An 18,030-nucleotide genomic window follows, 5' to 3' on the forward strand; every position below is an offset into this window, starting at 1 on the left:
GTATCTTGCTCCTATTTATTGAGCAATATAACAAAGGTGCAAGGAGCTCGGAAAAGTACATTAACCCGGACCTTACAAAAGTAAGCATCACTGTCAACGGCTCGCCAAACATGCTGTACAACAACGGCATCGAAGGAATGGACATTTGGGGAGAAGTTAAAAGATTCTACATGAAAGAAAAAAATAAAACGCAGCACATGACTATGCAAAAGTTTTACACAGAAGACAAGTTTGGCCTTCTTATTGATCTGCGTTCCATGGCTGACCACTCGATGCACGGAAGCGGCACGCGCCTTGTGAACACAAAGGACGGTGTCCAGCTTGAGCTAGAGAGGAAAGCAAGCGGCTCAGGTAATTTGAACTGCCACATTTACGTAATCAGCGACGCCCAAATGAATATAATTGGCAGGCAGTTAGAATCTGTGCTTTTATAATGTGTGCGTAAATCGCACACACTTCCCCGCAAGGGGAAATTTTTTCTTTGAAAAAGTGTACCTTAGGTACATATACGAACGAAGATGGATCCTGCCAATATACCCTTCAACGCCCTCATTGTGGGACCAACGAACTCAGGAAAAACAAGATACGTGGTCAATCAGCTTTGTGGCCCTTTCCGAGGCAAGTTTGACTACATCGTGCTCATCTGCCCGACGTTCGCGCACAACAAGACTTATTATCGCTTTGCTGAGGAAGATCTTCGATTTTTTGTTTTAATTTGTGAGCAGCACGAGGTGGAATCTTGGTTAAGGCTTTCAAGATTTCTTTTTGAGGGTACGAACACGCTTATCATCCTCGACGACTGTGCTGCTTCGAAAGATGTAAAAGGAAGAACAGGGGAGTTGGTGAATCTTGCTTTCTCTGCTCGCCACGCAGGCTTGAGCATATGGGTGTTAACTCAAAAATTGACAAGCATAACATCCTCATTCCGCGAAAATGTTGCGGCAATCGTTTTCTTTTACACCCCCTCTGCCAAGACCACGAAGGCAATCTTTGAGGATTACGCTGGCGAACTTGCCCATGAGGATTACAAAGAAATCATTTTAAAGCTGAAAAAAAATAAGTTTTCGCATCTTGTCATTTCTCATCGCCACCCTTACGGCACAAAATTTTTTTATTGAACATATTTTTTAGAGTAATAAATGGCTGACCCGTTCGCAACTTCTCCTCCCGAGAGCGTCAAGGGCGCTGCAAGTGAACAAGAATTAGCTTCCGTAATGGAACTGCTAGGAGCTGAACCAGAAAGTACAGAAAGCGCTATGGCACTCATTCAAGGCCCTGACATTCCTGCTTTGCGTGAACAGCTTGCAATCCTTGTTTCAACAGGCAAGTCCAAAGAAGCAATCGGTGTGCAGCTGACACACGAGCAGGTGAAGCGCTTGACAGATAAAGAAGTTGAAAAGTACTTAAAGAGATATGAGGCATACGTTGGATCCAAAACAACCGACAGCTTGATTGACAGCTTTATTTTTCTTGTTAGTAAAGTCGTTGGTATGGCCGTAAATATCAAGGACGTCAATGATTATCAGAAGGAACTCAAAAACGACTACATTATCAGTAAAGAGCTGTCCACTTTGGCAGGCGGTCTGGCTTTGAAATGCGGCCGATTTCTTGCCGTTGCAAATGCTGCGCTCATCACAACAAAGCACATTGATTTAAACGAATTGACAAAGTTGCAAGCCAAAGGGACTCTTGAGTCCCAGCGCCATGGCGCTGAAACACTAACTACTGAAGATTTTTCTGAGAAATGCTAAGAAAATGCTAAGTAATTACTGAACAATGCTTAGAAATTGCTGACCAAAAAAGTTTGCTGAGCATTTTTCATTTAAATATTATTTTTTTCTCATTAAATAATGGCCGAGATCGAACAACGTGAATCACAAACTCCGATCGCTCAAGAAGAACAGAAACAAGTTACTTCAACAACTCCAGCAACAAAGCCTGCCAAAAATCCAAAGAGAGTGGCTGCTGGCAAGCTCGCGGCTGAAAAAACAAAACAGGCTCGTGAAGCACAGAAAAAAGCTGCTGTCGAGGCTGCTGCAATAATTGCAAAAGAAAAGGAAAAGAAATCTGCATCTGCTAAGCGAAGTGTAACTTCGAGCCCTTCGGGCACGCCCGTGGAACCAGCTCCGACCGAGCCTCAGCCGCAATCAAGCGGTCTCACCACAAATCAATGGATATCTTTGCTTGGTATCGGCGTTGCAATCGTTACAACTTATGTGAAACGCGAAGACATAAAAGCCTTTATAAACGAAAAAAGAAGTCCAACATTTAAAGCTCCGCCAACTCTTATAACTGATGACACACCAGTTACAGCAGAAAGTATTGGAAGGGTTGCAACGCGTTCTTCAGACACGCGCCAAACGGGCTCTAGAATTCCGCAACCAACAAACCAAAATGGCTCAAAAAGAGGAATCCGTCCGATGGATTAAAAAAATTATTAAATAATTTTCATTTAAACATTCGATTTTTTAAAGTATACCAAACACGATGACCGACACGAAGACATGCACTATGCCTGACCCAATGGATTTTGGAAACTTTATTTTGTTGGGTCTCTGTGGCGAGTTCTTTGGGAAATTCTTCGAAAAAGATGAGGCACGAGCAACAGCTGCTTTGGAAGGGACAAAAGCCTTTTTTAACCAGCTGAAACCAGAAGAATTAAAAAATTTTATTGCTATTGATGAAAAAACTGTGGAAAGTTTAAACAGGCAGTTTGAGGATTTAATAAAACTTGAAAAAGAGTATGAAAAAATAGAAAATGAAGAAAAAAGAAAAGAGAAGATTGAAGAAGCAAGAAGTTTGATGTGTGCTGAAATGAAAAAAATCTTTTATTCCATGTTGCATGATGTGTTTGACCAACTAAAGTTTTAAAGAAAGTGATTTCTGTTTTACTTTCTGACTTCAGCAATTAACTTTTTTTTTATTAGAACTCTTTGATGAAATTAAAAGAATTCAAAAAATTATTTTTCAATTTAAATATTTATTTTTATTTTATAACAAACACCATGTCTGACAACAAACTCGTAAAAACACTCATGGATGCCGCGACTCTCACTGGCCTTGCCGCCGGAATCGGCTGGGCTGCCAAAAAAGTTGTAAAAGAAAACTTCACATCCGACCCAAGCAGCAGTTTTATGAACTATGTAAAGTTCACAGCCGTCATGGCTGGCAGCGTTGCACTTAAACAGTATCTCGAGGACCAGAAAATTCTCCCCACCAATTAAAAAAAAATATCATAATATAAGAACAAAAACACACAATGGCAAGCGTAGCGATTATGGCTGGCGGAGCTATCTTGAACGCTGCTGCTTTCATTGGCGGCAACTATCTTGCTCGAGCTTTGGGTGGCGGAGATGACGCCGCTTTGAAAGAAAAAGAAAGACACGACAAAGCTCTCGAGGCTTACCAGGCAGCTTACGCGAAGTACTCTCGCGACCGCACGAAGCTTCTCGACTGGATCGAAACCAACAATGAGATCAAACAGCAAGCGAAACAGAACTTTACGAACACAGACTACGCTTTCAAACTCTACAACCAGGCACATCCTGACAAACAAATGATTCCTCCGAAAGAACCCAAGTTCTCTGATTTTTATCAGCCAAGCGAGCAGCAGAAACAAGGTGAACTGATGTTCGTTGGCGCAGGCGCTCTTGCTCTTGGGTACGCTGCCTTTCGGTTTCTTTAAACGTTTCTTTTTTTTCTTGTATACGCATGGATGCAAAGATCTCGAAAGTCTACTATAGCCCCCAGGGCTACTGGAAGGGAATTGCAGCGATAAAAAAATTAGCCGAGGCTGCCAAGGTTTCCGAAGATGCCGCAAAAAAGTGGCTAGTTAAGCAGGCCCTTTCACTCATGTCCAGAAATGCACGCAATGACGAAAATGACGAATTTGGCGAAATTTTGCCAAATTCGCCATTTGACGAAATTTCGTCAAATTCATCAAGACAGCAAAGTTCTGTCATTTAACTCAACCCATGCAGTGCTGACGAAGTTGACGAAAATGACGAAATTGACAAAAATGACGAATTTGACGAAATTTCGTCAAATTCGTCAAGACAGCAAAGTTATGTCATTTAACTCAACCCATGCAGTGCTGACGAAATTGACGAAATTGGCGAAAATGACGAATTTGACGAAATTTCGTCAAATTCGTCAAGCCAGCAAAGTTATGTCATTTAACTCAACTCATGCAGTGCTGACGAATTTGACGAAAATGACGAAATTGGCGAAAATGACGAATTTGACGAAATTTCGTCAAATTCGTCAAGCCAGCAAAGTTATGTCATTTAACTCAACCAGCTTCTGACTCAACCCATGCAGTGCTGACGAATTTGACGAAAATGACGAAAATGACAAAAATGACGAATTTGACGAAATTTCGTCAAATTTGTCAAGACAACAAAGTTATGTCATTTAACTCAACCCATGCAGTGCTGACGAATTTGACGAAAATGATGAAATTGACAAAAATGACGAATTTGACGAAATTTCGTCAAATTTGTCAAGACAACAAAGTTATGTCATTTAACTCAACCCATGCAGTGCTGACGAATTTGACGAAATTGGCGAAAATGACGAATTTGACGAAATTTCGTCAAATTTGTCAAGCCAGCAAAGTTATGTCATTTAACTCAACCCATGCAGTGCTGACGAGTTTGACGAAATTGGCGAATATGATGAATTTGACGAAATTTCGTCAAATTCGTCAAGCCAGCAAAGTTATGTCATTTAACTCAACCAGCTTCTGACTCAACCCATGCAGTGCTGACGAATTTGACGAAAATAACGAAATTGACAAAAATGACGAAATTTCGTCAAATTTGTCAAGCCAGCAAAGTTATGTCATTTAACTCAACCCATGCAGTGCTGACAAATTTGACGACATTGGCGAAAGTGACAAATTTGACGAAATTATCATCAAGCCAACAAAGTTATGTCATTTAACTCAACTCATGCAGTGCTGACGCATTTAACGAAATTGACGAAAGTGACAAATTTGACGATAATATCGTCAAGCCAGCAAAGTTATGTTATTTAAATCAACAACTGTAAAAGTACATACATACATGAATGCCTCGTTCTTTAGACATGACAGAGGTTAAAATATTGCAACAACAATTTTGTTGTGGTCTGTTATACTATTTGCAAACAGCAAACTTATGAGAATCAACTCAATTATGCAATCTTACCAACTTCATGAGATCTATGTCCCAATGAAAACAATTAACCCCATTTGGTTTAGGCATCTTTCCTATCCATGCATAATTTCCTGCTGTACTGAGTTCAGTAGACATTGATATACTGAAGTTCTATCGAAATCAGGAATGCCAGTTGCACAGGCTTGCCATGTTGACACATTGGACAAGTAAACAGCTAAAAAGAGTACATGTATGTATGCCTCGTTCTTCAAATATGATCAGGTAAACATGGAGAAGAAAGTACAAGGTATCTTTCGTATCCATGCAGCGTTTCCTGCTGTCCTGAGCTGAGTATCATTGATATAATGTAGCTCTATGGAATTCCAGATTGTGTTTGTGATGGAATTGTAACAAGGCTGCAGTTGACTGTACGAAGGAATCACCCTTTTCCTTTTGTTTTACTGCCTTTAACCTTTCCAAAATAAGGCGTGTAGAACGAAGGAATCCAGTAAAGTCCAGGGCCATTTCACTACCAGAAATCGCCAAGAAAGCGATGGTTTGCCGCCATCTTGGAATTAGAAAGCTTACATGACGCATGTTGTGTTATAGAAAAAATCCGCTGTTTATAAAGATCGTAGTCTGAGCAATCTGAGACTACAATGTGTTTCACACAGCGGTTTCCCCCACGCCATGGGTAGGTATGTCATGTAAGGTATTCGCCTCCAAGATGGCGGCGTTGATTAAAAACATTGTCGTGTTTTCTCAAGTAAGTGAAGACTTGGTGTGGCACATTCCAAGCTTTTTGGTTTTCACACAGATTGAAACACATATACCCGTTCTTCCCAGTAACACAATTGATGTGAGCTTCATGCAGTTCAAACAACTATTAACGTGAAATGCAACTGGAAGTAGCACTACATCTCATTAGAGGAAACTCGAGCTTTCACTGCTTTCTCTGTTGCGAATTCAGAATTTCTTCATCTTAAAAAAAGACTAAATTCTGTATTAATATGCCAGCAAATTTCTTCGCAGTTGGACAAAGAAAGCTTGAAGAGCAACCTGTATATAGATTGAGTACATGTACTCAATTCACAACAGTCAGGAGTGTGATAAAACCTATGTGTGATGGACTCACTTTTAATAATTTCACATCAGCAACCTATGGCAAATATTTTAGACATCAGTCAGTGGATTGACCGCAGTGATGGCTTTAATGATTCTACTCCTCCAATTATAAGATTATTAATAACAAGAGCATTACAAGACACTATGTTACCTGCAGATGGAAATGACAAAAGCCATGAGAACACTTAGGCATGTAAGTTTCCTTTTCGTTATTATATTGTTTTACTGCATGCCAACTCATGCTATAAACTTGTTGGCTAATAATCATGTCATTGTTTATACAAAACTCAATTCTCGACTTTGGCGAAATTTCGCCAAATTCGTCATTTTCGTCGTTTTCGTCGAATTCGCCGCCTTCGTGGTACCCCTCCTCTTGAGCTCGTTCGCTCAAATCTTAGACTTTGGCGAAATTTCGCCAAATTCGTCATTTTTGTCGAATTCGTCGTTTTCGTCGAATTCGCCGCTTTCGTGGTACCCCTCCTCTCGAGCTCGTTCGCTCATATCTTAGACTTTGGCGAAATTTCGTCAAATTCGTCATTTTCGTCGAATTCGTCGTTTTCGTCGAATTTGCCGCTTTCGTGGTACCCCTCCTCCCGAGCTCGTTCTCTCATATCTTAGACTTTGGCGAAATTTCGCCAAATTCGTCATTTTCGTCGAATTCGTCGTTTTCGTCGAATTCGCCGCCTTCGTGGTACCCCTCCTCTTGAGCTCGTTCGCTCAAATCTTAGACTTTGGCGAAATTTCGCCAAATTCGTCATTTTCGTCGAATTCGTCGTTTTCGTCGAATTCGCCGCCTTCGTGGTACCCCTCCTCTTGAGCTCGTTCGCTCAAATCTTAGACTTTGGCGAAATTTCGCCAAATTCGTCATTTTCGTCGAATTCGCCGCCTTCGTGGTACCCCTCCTCTTGAGCTCGTTCGCTCAAATCTTAGACTTTGGCGAAATTTCGCCAAATTCGTCATTTTCGTCGAATTCGTCGTTTTCGTCGAATTCGCCGCCTTCGTGGTACCCCTCCTCTTGAGCTCGTTCGCTCAAATCTTAGACTTTGGCGAAATTTCGCCAAATTCGTCATTTTCGTCGAATTCGTCGTTTTCGTCAAATTCGCCGCCTTCGTGGTACCCCTCCTCTTGAGCTCGTTCGCTCAAATCTTAGACTTTGGCGAAATTTCGCCAAATTCGTCATTTTCGTCGAATTCGCCGCCTTCGTGGTACCCCTCCTCTTGAGCTCATTCGCTCAAATCTTAGACTTTGGCGAAATTTCGCCAAATTCGTCATTTTCGTCGAATTCGTCGTTTTCGTCGAATTCGCCGCCTTCGTGGTACCCCTCCTCTTGAGCTCGTTCGCTCATAACTTAGACTTTGGCGGAATTTCGCCAAATTCGTCATTTTCGTCGAATTCGTCGAATTCGCCGCCTTCGTGGTACCCCTCCTCTTGAGCTCGTTCGCTCAAATCTTAGACTTTGGCGAAATTTCGCCAAATTCGTCATTTTCGTCGAATTCGCCGCCTTCGTGGTACCCCTCCTCTTGAGCTCGTTCGCTCAAATCTTAGACTCGTTCGCTCAAATCTTAGACTTTGGCGAAATTTCGCCAAATTCGTCATTTTCGTCGAATTCGTCGTTTTCGTCGAATTCGCCGCCTTCGTGGTACCCCTCCTCTTGAGCTCGTTCGCTTATAACTTAGACTTTGGCGAAATTTCGCCAAATTCGTCATTTTCGTCGAATTCGTCGTTTTCGTCGAATTCGCCGCCTTCGTGGTACCCCTCCTCTTGAGCTCGTTCGCTCAAATCTTAGACTTTGGCGAAATTTCGCCAAATTCGTCATTTTCGTCATTGCGTGCATTTCTGGACATATCTCGGCCCTTTGGCAGATCTACCTTCCGGCACCACGATACGTTCCTCGCCCAAAATTCGATGTTTCTTCTCCTAACGCGGTCCACCAGGCGGACCTTCTTTTTCTGCCACACGACAAACTGCCGCGAGGGCGAAAAGTTTACAAATACGCTCTGACTGTTGTTGACGTTGCCAGCCGATTCAAAGAGGCCGAGCCTTTGACCTCCAAAGATTCAACTGAGGTTGCAAAAGGTTTTCAGACAATTTACAGGCGAAGTGCACTAAAATGGCCACAGATGCTGCAAGTTGACCCTGGTCGCGAATTCATGGGAGCTGTTACCAAAGAAATGGAAAATCACAAAACCTATATTAGACGCGGGCGTGTTAACATTCACAGAGATCAAGCTATTGTTGAACGTTTTAATCAAACACTGGCAGGGCGCCTGTTTGGTTATCAGTACGGTGTCGAGATGAACCTGCCATCTGGCCAGCGGTCGACAGCGTGGGTAAAAAGGCTACCCGAAGTTGTTGCCGCTCTGAACAACGAAGTAACCAGTCTTACTGGTAAGAAACCTGCTGCTGCAATCAAAGAAAAGGCTGTTTCGTCAAAACCGTCCTCAAAATATACAAGACCTGTTGGCAAGAAAGAAAAAAAACTCCCCTCTCTCGTTAATGTGCGCTTCCTCTACCAACCTGGCGAGCTGGAAGGCGGCGTAAAAAGGGCTACAGATCCGATTTGGTCATTAAAAGTCTACAGCATTGAAAGGTCTGTTACTAAACCTGATCAGCCAGTGCTTTATTACTTGCACGATGGTCCAAAGCGCGGCTTCGTGCGTGAAGAATTGCTTGTTATTCCTCCAAATACACAGTTACCACCAAGCACTTAGTGCTTGAGCCCCTTTGGCTCAGAAAAGCTCTAAAAGTTATGTTTATGTAGGCTTTGTTTCGCAAAACTTATACCCGTAAGCATTTGTATGTATCCCATCATCCGCTATCCATCGCTTTGAGTCAAAAGGCGACAGCGATTTTTTGTTTACCACTATTGAATACATCTCGTGGGCATAGCTTCTTAGCATGTGCATTTCGTGAAAGCTTTCCTTGTTTTGAAAAAGTGTATCTTTGAAGTTTTCATGATCTATCTTATTCTTTGTCACACACTCTTTTACCCCCTTTGCTTTTTTTATATTTTTTTTGTCTTCTGTCATTATTGAATACATTTTTGGCCTCAAACAAACACACTCTGAAATTAGTTTTCCTGCGCATTCGTCTTTCATTTTTCCCAACACCTTTTTGTTTTTTGTTGAAAACAGCGAATGATCTTTCGGGTAGTCGCTTGTGTCGTACTTGTCAATGTTTTCTGCCATGTCCGCGTAAACGTCTTCTGTTTCTATCTCAAGCAAAAGGCTGTCTGTGTCTGTATACAAAAGCTCGCAACGCTCCCCGTACTCTTTTTTCAGGTGGTTGTAATAAAAATCGTACATACATAACTTGCTTACGTCAAGGATGGTCATGCCTGTGTAGACCGGTTTATTAAGAAAAAGCTTACTTTTTCGCATGTCTATTCCAACCAGATCGTTTGAAAACATTACATGTCTTGAATACAATGGACTTGCAACTAATTTTCTTATTTTCTTTGTTTCGTCGCTGCGCACTATTCTTATGTCTACACGGTTTCTCAGGTTTTCCATTGTTTTTCCAAAAACTGAGTTATTCATCAGCTTGTAAAAGTTCTTTTCAAAGTCGCTTTTCGCTTCTTTTCGGAATTCTGTGTTCATCCGGATGTACGGCTCCATCCACGCCTCTTGTTCAAACTCTAAGGCCCTGTGCACTTTTTTGAGTTTCATTCCCTGTTTTAGATAAAACTGCAAGTTTCGGTAATGCACGACGTAATTGGTTTTGTCTTCAAGAGTTAAAACAAGCTTTTCGGTGTCTGGCGGGTGCAAATCAAGATTTTTTATTGTTTTGTTTTGGTAAGGCGAAAACATTTCTTTGTTTATTTTCTTTTTCTCTGGTGCTAATGGATAGCTGTTGTGGGCGTCATGCAGCTCTTTCGGGTATTCCAAGTCCACCTCTAAAATCCATCCAGCTTTTGCATACTCTTTTTTTGTCGTTATTTCTTTTTCTGTTGGCATAACCTTTTTCCATCTGAAACCACTTTTTGGGAGCGGCTTGCTCATTGCCCACCCGTAAAGGTTATTCGCATCGAGGTACGTTATGTATATTTTTGGCTGGCTCGGGTCAAATCCCTCAACATAAGGGTTGTTCGCCTTTGCATATCTCTTGCTTACCATCGAAATTCCGCCTCTTATTCCCCTTTCGACAAAAAGATGCATTTCATAGTCTGTAAGTAACTCAAGCTCCACCCATGTCTTTTTCAAGAGTGCGTCCCAAGAAAGGCCTGGCGTCGTGTAATAATTCGCGGGATCCAACCCGTACTTCTCAAGACCGAGTTTTCGGAAGCTTTCAAAGACGTCGGCTAACAGGGTCACGTCTGTCTTAACGTACAAATCGTGGTAGTCGCCCAGGGTCTGGCAGCCAAAGGTTTTCCACACTTTTTGCGCATGTTCATACTCTTTATCTGTTATGTGCTCGTCGTTAAGTTTGCTGTAAAACTTTTCTTTTTCTGGCAAACTTGTTTCTTTAAATCTTCCCCATGAGTCCATGTATTCGTAAGGATAGATTCCCTTTTTGCAAAGAAGTTCAAAACATTCTTCGCTTTCTTCAAATTCTAAGTTATCCTTTGTTATATTTAATGACTCCTTTGGTATCTCTTCTACAAGTTTTTCAAGCTTCCCAGGTAAAAAGTTCAAGCTGTCAATAAACCTTAAACCCCCCAGTGAAAATGTGATGTATTTTTCCATGTTGTTTGCGACACATTTTACCTCTTTCTGTGCCTCTTTTGAAATCTTTGACATTGCCTGCATTAAATGGTGTTCATCATAACCCCTCAGGTTGTGAAATGCAACTGGTATTTGAACCTTTTTCGGATCTATTCGCATCATAAAGTTACAAATGTTGTGTGCGGCTCCTCGAAACTTGCCTGTTATGTGGCAATGGTCTTTTACCACATCCTTGTAGTTCGGCTGGATAAGCGGCTTGTGGCACGCTAAGCAGTTTTTTTGGTTTTTCGCTGCTAATTTGTGTGTTTCTTTTTCAAGCTTTTTTAGCTTATAGTGGGTTTCGGTATCCAGGTTTTTTTCCTCTTTTTCCTTTCTGTAATAACATTTTTTGTGCATCTGCCCAAAGTAATTAAGCTCCTTTTTGTTTCCAATCCAAACTGGCAAAGAGTCCAAAAAGTTTTGTTTCATTAGCGTTTCTTCGCAAATGTGGCAATTGGTTGCATTTTTGAAGTTTACCCAGTCTTTTGCCGTCATCACAAGAGGTTTTGGCTTTGACAATTCATATCTTATTTTTCTTTCTTCACTTAAAAGACAGTTCAAAAATACTTCAACGGCGTTTTGTCCTCTGTACACAAATGTTTTTTCGTGTTCACCATCACTCCTTACAACTGTGTAAGCAAATCCGCATGCCTCGTGCTGTTCTGTTTTGTCTGTGTAACTCGGCTTCATGTCTTTCACTTCTTCACCAAGGTCTTTTCTTTTCTGGCGCTCCTCGGCCGTTTCGCGTTTACATCCTTGCATCTTTCTTAACAATGCCTCAAAGTCGGCGTAAATTACAAAAGGCGCTTTCATTTGTTTGTGGTAGTTTTTAAAAGAAATAGTGTTTTTCCCCTCTTCCGGCATTTCGATTCTTGTTGGCCTGCCGTTAACTCCATTGCAATATTTTTCGTGCTTTTCGAGCAAGTCTGCTCTTGTAAAACCGGTCAAGCACATCATGCAAAAGTGTTTTTTGTTGTGTGATTTAGTCTGATCGTAAAGCAGAGCGCATACTCTTTTTACAAAACAGTAGTGCTGAATTAATCCTGACTCAATTAACATAAGGTTTATACGGGAAATGCTATTTTCTTTTTTGCTTGTTCTGAGAGGTATCACACAGTCGTCTTCCCATCCAAACACATTTATTGCAAGATTGTTGTTTTGCGCCTCAAGCCTGTCAATCTGCTTTAGAGGCGTTGGAAAATCGATTCCATTGTAGTTTATTCCGTCGTCAACTGGGTATCTGCTTGTTCTTTGCGGATTTTTCCCATCTCTTGGCGGAAATAATGCAGCTCTCAAAGCCCATTTCAAACATTCGTTATCCCTGTTTTGCACGTTAATAACTGCTTTTTTGTTTGCCAATTTTGGTGGTAAAGGCAGATAACTCCCCCCTCTCAATGGCTGATAACGCGCGACATTGATATACGCCATTTCTATTCTTTCAATTTTCCACCCCGAGCCCTTCTCTGACCAAGCCTCAATTTCTCCCTTTGCTTTTTCGATAAATCTGACAAACTCTTTTTCGATTTCTTCTTTGGTGTTTTTTGAAAACACGTGCGGTTCTCTTTCACTGAAATAGTGGTTCATGTGTTGCGTAACTCCGTCTCTTTGTATCGAAAATTTAACTTCAAGTCCAAAGCTTGCTTTTAAGCTTCGTAAGTCATCAATTTCGCTTTCCAAAAGATCATAAAACTTTTTTTTGTGTTTTTTTGCAAAAATTAAAAGATCTTTGTTGTTAGTGTCAGTTTCGGGTATGTTCATTTTCCATACTCTAAGCCATTCGTTAAAATCGGTGTGGGCGAGTGAAAAAGACAAATTTCTTTGGGGGTTTCTTTGAAATTCACGGAGGTTTTTTTCCATCATAGCTTGCAAAACTTCTGACGAATATCTTGCGGCAGCCATCTGTTGCATATACTTAAGAAAAATATTTGTTCAATTGAAAAATAAATCTAGCACACAGGTGGCGCTCTCTGTTGCTGCGGGCCGTTAGAGGTGCCGCCAACGCCTTTTTTGCAACTCGTTTCGCGAGAGGGGTAAGAAAGGCGTCTTGCGTTCCGCACACACATGTAAATTAGGAGTTGTGGACACAAATTGTGACAAGGAGCGAGGCGAGCCCGGGCGAGCCGAGCGAGTTGTCACAATTTGTGCCACAACTCCTAATTTACATGTGTGTCTAGTGAATTTGGCATCCCCTGAGGGGATGCCAAGATCACTAACAGCAGACTGGGGCAAGTGAAGCAAACCCCAATTCCACTCAAAAACCATTTTGCTTTATCACAAAGCTTTGTTCATAAATTTAATCGTTCTTAGCAAACAATATTAGCGTCTTTGCAAATATTCCCCAAGGAAAACAAACCGTTTTTCGGTTTGATTCACGCCGAATCACCCGGGCGAATCACGCGCCGGAATCCCTTATACTAACACGCACATGATGCTTATCGATAAACTTTTCAAGGCAGGTTAATATTTCAAACATAAAAAAGCGATTGTAAGAGCAGTCCAATTTGCTCGGTAGATGAAAATTTCACATGCGAACATGCTTGATCAAGAAACTGACAAAGGACTGTCACGCAATAGAAACTCGATATGTATGCGGTCACCAGGCTGTCAAAGATTTTAAAAACCTTAGACCAAAGTTTTTTTTTTTATTAAATGCTCATTTATTCCATGTGAACTAATCCCTTTTGTTTGTATCGTTATTAACAAGTAACAAATAAAACAGGTATGTGCAAACAAACAAGACGTTAGTTTATTGAGATAACGTAATGACCTTTACTCCTGCACCTAGTGATTTATAGGTATTTGATCATCGTCCCAAGAGTACAACGAACAGCTTAGGCACAAAGATGAAGAAAAAAATCTCGAACGTTGAAAACGTGGTAAGGACAAGACATATTAAAACGTCAGGAGAGAGAGATATATTGGGAAACAGGGGATACCGAAAGTGATATGGGTATCCCGTCCTACTATAATGTCTCTGATGGGTATGATGAAGAGAGAATTTACCAATACTAGAAATGAAAAGTAGGTTAAATAGACGAAAAGCGTTCAAACGGGCTAAAAAATTAAAAGGTAAGGAGAGAGAATTTGGGGGGGATATCTATATCCCTAGTGATATGGGTATCCCCTTCCAATACGTCAGTTATCGATACCCTTTTGTGATATAGGTATTCCCTCCTTGAGTATTCTGAGGTACAGACCTTTTCTACCGGTTAGAACGCTTTTCGTCTAGGTAACACACCTTTTATTTTTAGTGTTGGTTACTTTTCTATTCTCGCCACAGACAAATATTAGGATGGGATACGGATATCACTAGGGATTTCGGTATCCCCCAAAATTCCTCGTCCTCACTTTTTTACCCGTTTGAAAGCCTTTCGTCTACGTAACCTGCTTTTTATGTTTTATTCTCATTATACTCATCGGAGACAATATAGTAGGAAGGGATACCCATATCAGTAGGGATTTCGGTATCCCCAATAAATCACTCTCCTTATATGTCTTGTCCTGTCCACGTTTTCAACGTTTTAAAGTTTTTTTTTCATCTTCGTGCCTTTAGTAGCTGTTTGTAAATGTTCTAACCTTGGGTCTATGCTCGAATACCTATATAGACTAAACCGAAATCACAAGGTAAAAGTCATTTAGTTAACCCAGTATTTACTAACCCTAACCTGCAATAAAACCTTTTTCTCATAACAATACAAAGAAAAGAGATAAGTTCACAGACTCGAGAGGTCAGTTTTCACGCCTGGCGATCGCATTCATATCGAGTTGCTATATTGCGTGACAGTCCTTCTTGATCATGTTCGCATTTGAAATGTTCATCCACCGAGCAAATTGGAAGTTCTTACAATGCGCTTTTTATGTTTGAAATATTAAAGGTTTAGCGATAAGCACCATGTGCGTGTTAATATAAGGGATTTCGGCGCGTGGTTCGGTTTTAAGAATAATTGCGCGGACTTAAATCAAACGGTTTGTTTAGCTTTTCGAATATTTGCGAAGTCGTCAATACTGTTTGCTAAGAACGATTAAATTTATGAAGACAAAGCTTTCTGATAAAGCAAAATGGTTAGAATATAGAGCTTAAGAACGGCCGACTGTAAGGAGCGAGATCTTTCCGTCAGCGACCCATTTGGCTAATCGCTCATATTTGGCCCAAAGATACCCTTTGGTAAGACATTTGTAAAAATCATATTTAAAAGTTCCAGCGATTTTTTTATTTTTCATAAAATTACGAAAATTGGAAAACGGGGTCAAAGTGCGGTTTTCCTTTCAATCGAATGCCCAAAATAAGTTGCGAGAACGAAGTCCCGGCAAAGTCTAAAAAAAACTTCAATTGCCGTCAAACTTCACAAAAAAGCGGAACAAACATTACTTTAAATTCTTCAACTGTTTAAATTTAGAAATACGTTGTTAATATGATTTTGCAAGCCATTTTGTGGCTGAACCAGCCACAGTGGAGGACTTGGCGCAGTTTTACGAAAATTCTACGTCTACGTCGAAGTTAGCAAGAACGATGAAGTACTCGAAAAGTCGCTTTGTGTCATCAGAATTGGTTTCACTTGACACTTCAAGCAACTGCTAAATATCGACATTATAAATGACAGGGAATTTTAATCTAGGTAACCGAGTTGTGAAGTTTCGAGCGTTGTTGTGTATTTGTGTACTTTGCGGCTCTGTGAAAACCATATTAAATTCATTTTCTGCATTTGGTGCTCTGGAAACATTTTAAATGATTTATAAAACAATTATTGAATTCGGCTTTCGTATGATATGAAGAATTATGCAGATCTCGGAGGGTGTTATCCCTCCTCGATTTGCATAATTCTTAATATCATACTCAGCCTCATCCAATAATTGCTTATTATAACTGGTAAATGTTACGTCAAGCATCCCAGGCGATGTCATGTTTGTAGATATCCCAGCACTCCACAGGGCCTGATTTGTTGCGAAAACAAAATATTTCAGTAATTTACTCTTCTTCACTTCACAATTAAAGTCTAGAGAGCGATGAAACAAGCCCAGTAGTATTGTTTACAAAAGATAACTTAATTGCATTTTATGCGCTACAATCTGTTGCATTTCAACATTGCTATTATAAATCGAAAAGGTTTAAAACAGGAGTATTGAGTTGGTAAGTAGCCTGTGAACAGGCTCTCCGGTCGAGCTAGTTTTCGGGTCGGAAAAAAGTTTTCCCTCAAACTTTGCCCAGTGAACTATCTTAGGTTGTAAGTAAATGCAACGACTTTAGTTTTTGGAAATACGTTAAAATATATTTTTTAGAGCTCTCAACAGTGAAGACTTCAAAAGGCCTAATTTTGAGCTTGGCCAGAACGAGAAATTTCATAAGTTGACGAGTTCGCCGCTCAAAAACAACCAAACACACCAAATTATTATTATTATTCCTACGTTAACTGGTCCTTCAAAGGTTGGAAACGCATGTTAATTTTGATATATTTTGATTTACGATTCCGTGAAAATTTAAATATCAGCAACCCTTAGATCGCTTTTTGCAAACATGCAAAAGTATGGTGTCTTTGCTGGCCTTTATTTCACGAGTCCAGACCAGACTATTCTAAATTTCAACTGAATCCTACTAAACAAATGTTAGGAAGCATAGAAATATAAAAATACCTTGCACTTTTTATCTTCCTTTGCCACAGCGACTTCAAACATATATTTCGTGCTTATGCGAGTAAGTAAGCTCATTTGCATAATGTGTATGAAATACTCGCATAAGCACGAAATGTTCGAAGTCGCTGTGGCAAAAGAGGATAAAAAGTGCAAGGTATTTTCATATTTCTATGCTTCCATACTTTTGCATGTTTACAAAAAGCAATCTAGCGGTTGCTGATGTTTAAATTTTTACGGACCCGTAAATCAAAATATATCAAAATTAACATGCGTTTCCAACCTTTAAAGGACCACTTAACGTAGGAATAATAATAAAAATTTTGGTGCGTTTTGTTGTTTTTGAGCGGCGAGCTCGTCAACTTATGAAATTTCTCGTTCTGGCCTGTATCACCGCTAAATGCAATAACAACACTAAATGTAATACCAACCGCAAATGTAATAAAAATTAACTCTAAATGTAATACTTACCGCAAATGTAATAAAAATCAACCCTAAATGTAATAACTTACCCCACCGTAAATGTAATACAATTCAACGCTAAATGTAATAAGCTGACCAACCGTAAATGTAATACAAGTTAACCTTAAATGTAATAACATAGTGTTAAAAGCTCCCTTACGGTTACTGGGCATCACTTGATTCTCGGTGATTTTTTGTGAACATTGCCGAGGTTCTGTGTAGTTTCGGTCAAAGCTTAACTGGGAACTTCTTAAGATTTCCGAAGAAAATAGCCCTTCTGATGTCAAGCATTTGCAAACATCATTTCCGACATTTTTTGCAGCGGATCGCGCCATTACATAGCCCACTTTCGAAAATAGTGGAAGCCTGGGCGGGAGAAGGCGTGCGCTCAGTTGTGGGATCGTTTGGGGGCGCACAAGGTTGAAAATAAACGCGCGAGCTCCCCCAAACGATCCCATAATTGATCCCCAAGTTTACACAGTGTGCTATTATTAGAAGTCCTTCTGGATGCATTCAAAAGATTTTGGTGAGAGGGTAGTATGATAAAACAGATAAAAATATATAGATGGTACAGATTATATAAAACAACTTTAATAGCAACGATACTCATTTATATATGAGATACTCATTCAAATGGTTAGACATTCTAGTCTTCTCGGAAAAGGACGATAAACCGTAGGTTCCGTCTCCTGTATCTTCAGCCTTCTAACAGGGGACGTTAAAGAACCCACACACTATTCGCAAAGAGTAGGACACGAAGCTCCCGGTGTTGTGGTCTGGCCTTTACAATTGTGTAGTAAAATTACAGTACGTGAAAGCGCATTTGAACATATACATATGAAAAATGCGCTATATAAATACATTATCATTATCATTATATATAATCATATATTCGTATTACATAAACGTATAGAAAAACGTATTCTTGCTATTTAGTGCGATTACTCAACTTGTTTGTCCGTAGAAAACAGTAAGAA

The sequence above is a fragment of the Oculina patagonica genome, chromosome 14 (genome assembly GCF_052425735.1).
Source record: "Oculina patagonica isolate OP01 chromosome 14, crgOcupat, whole genome shotgun sequence".
Lineage (NCBI taxonomy): Eukaryota > Metazoa > Cnidaria > Anthozoa > Scleractinia > Oculinidae > Oculina > Oculina patagonica.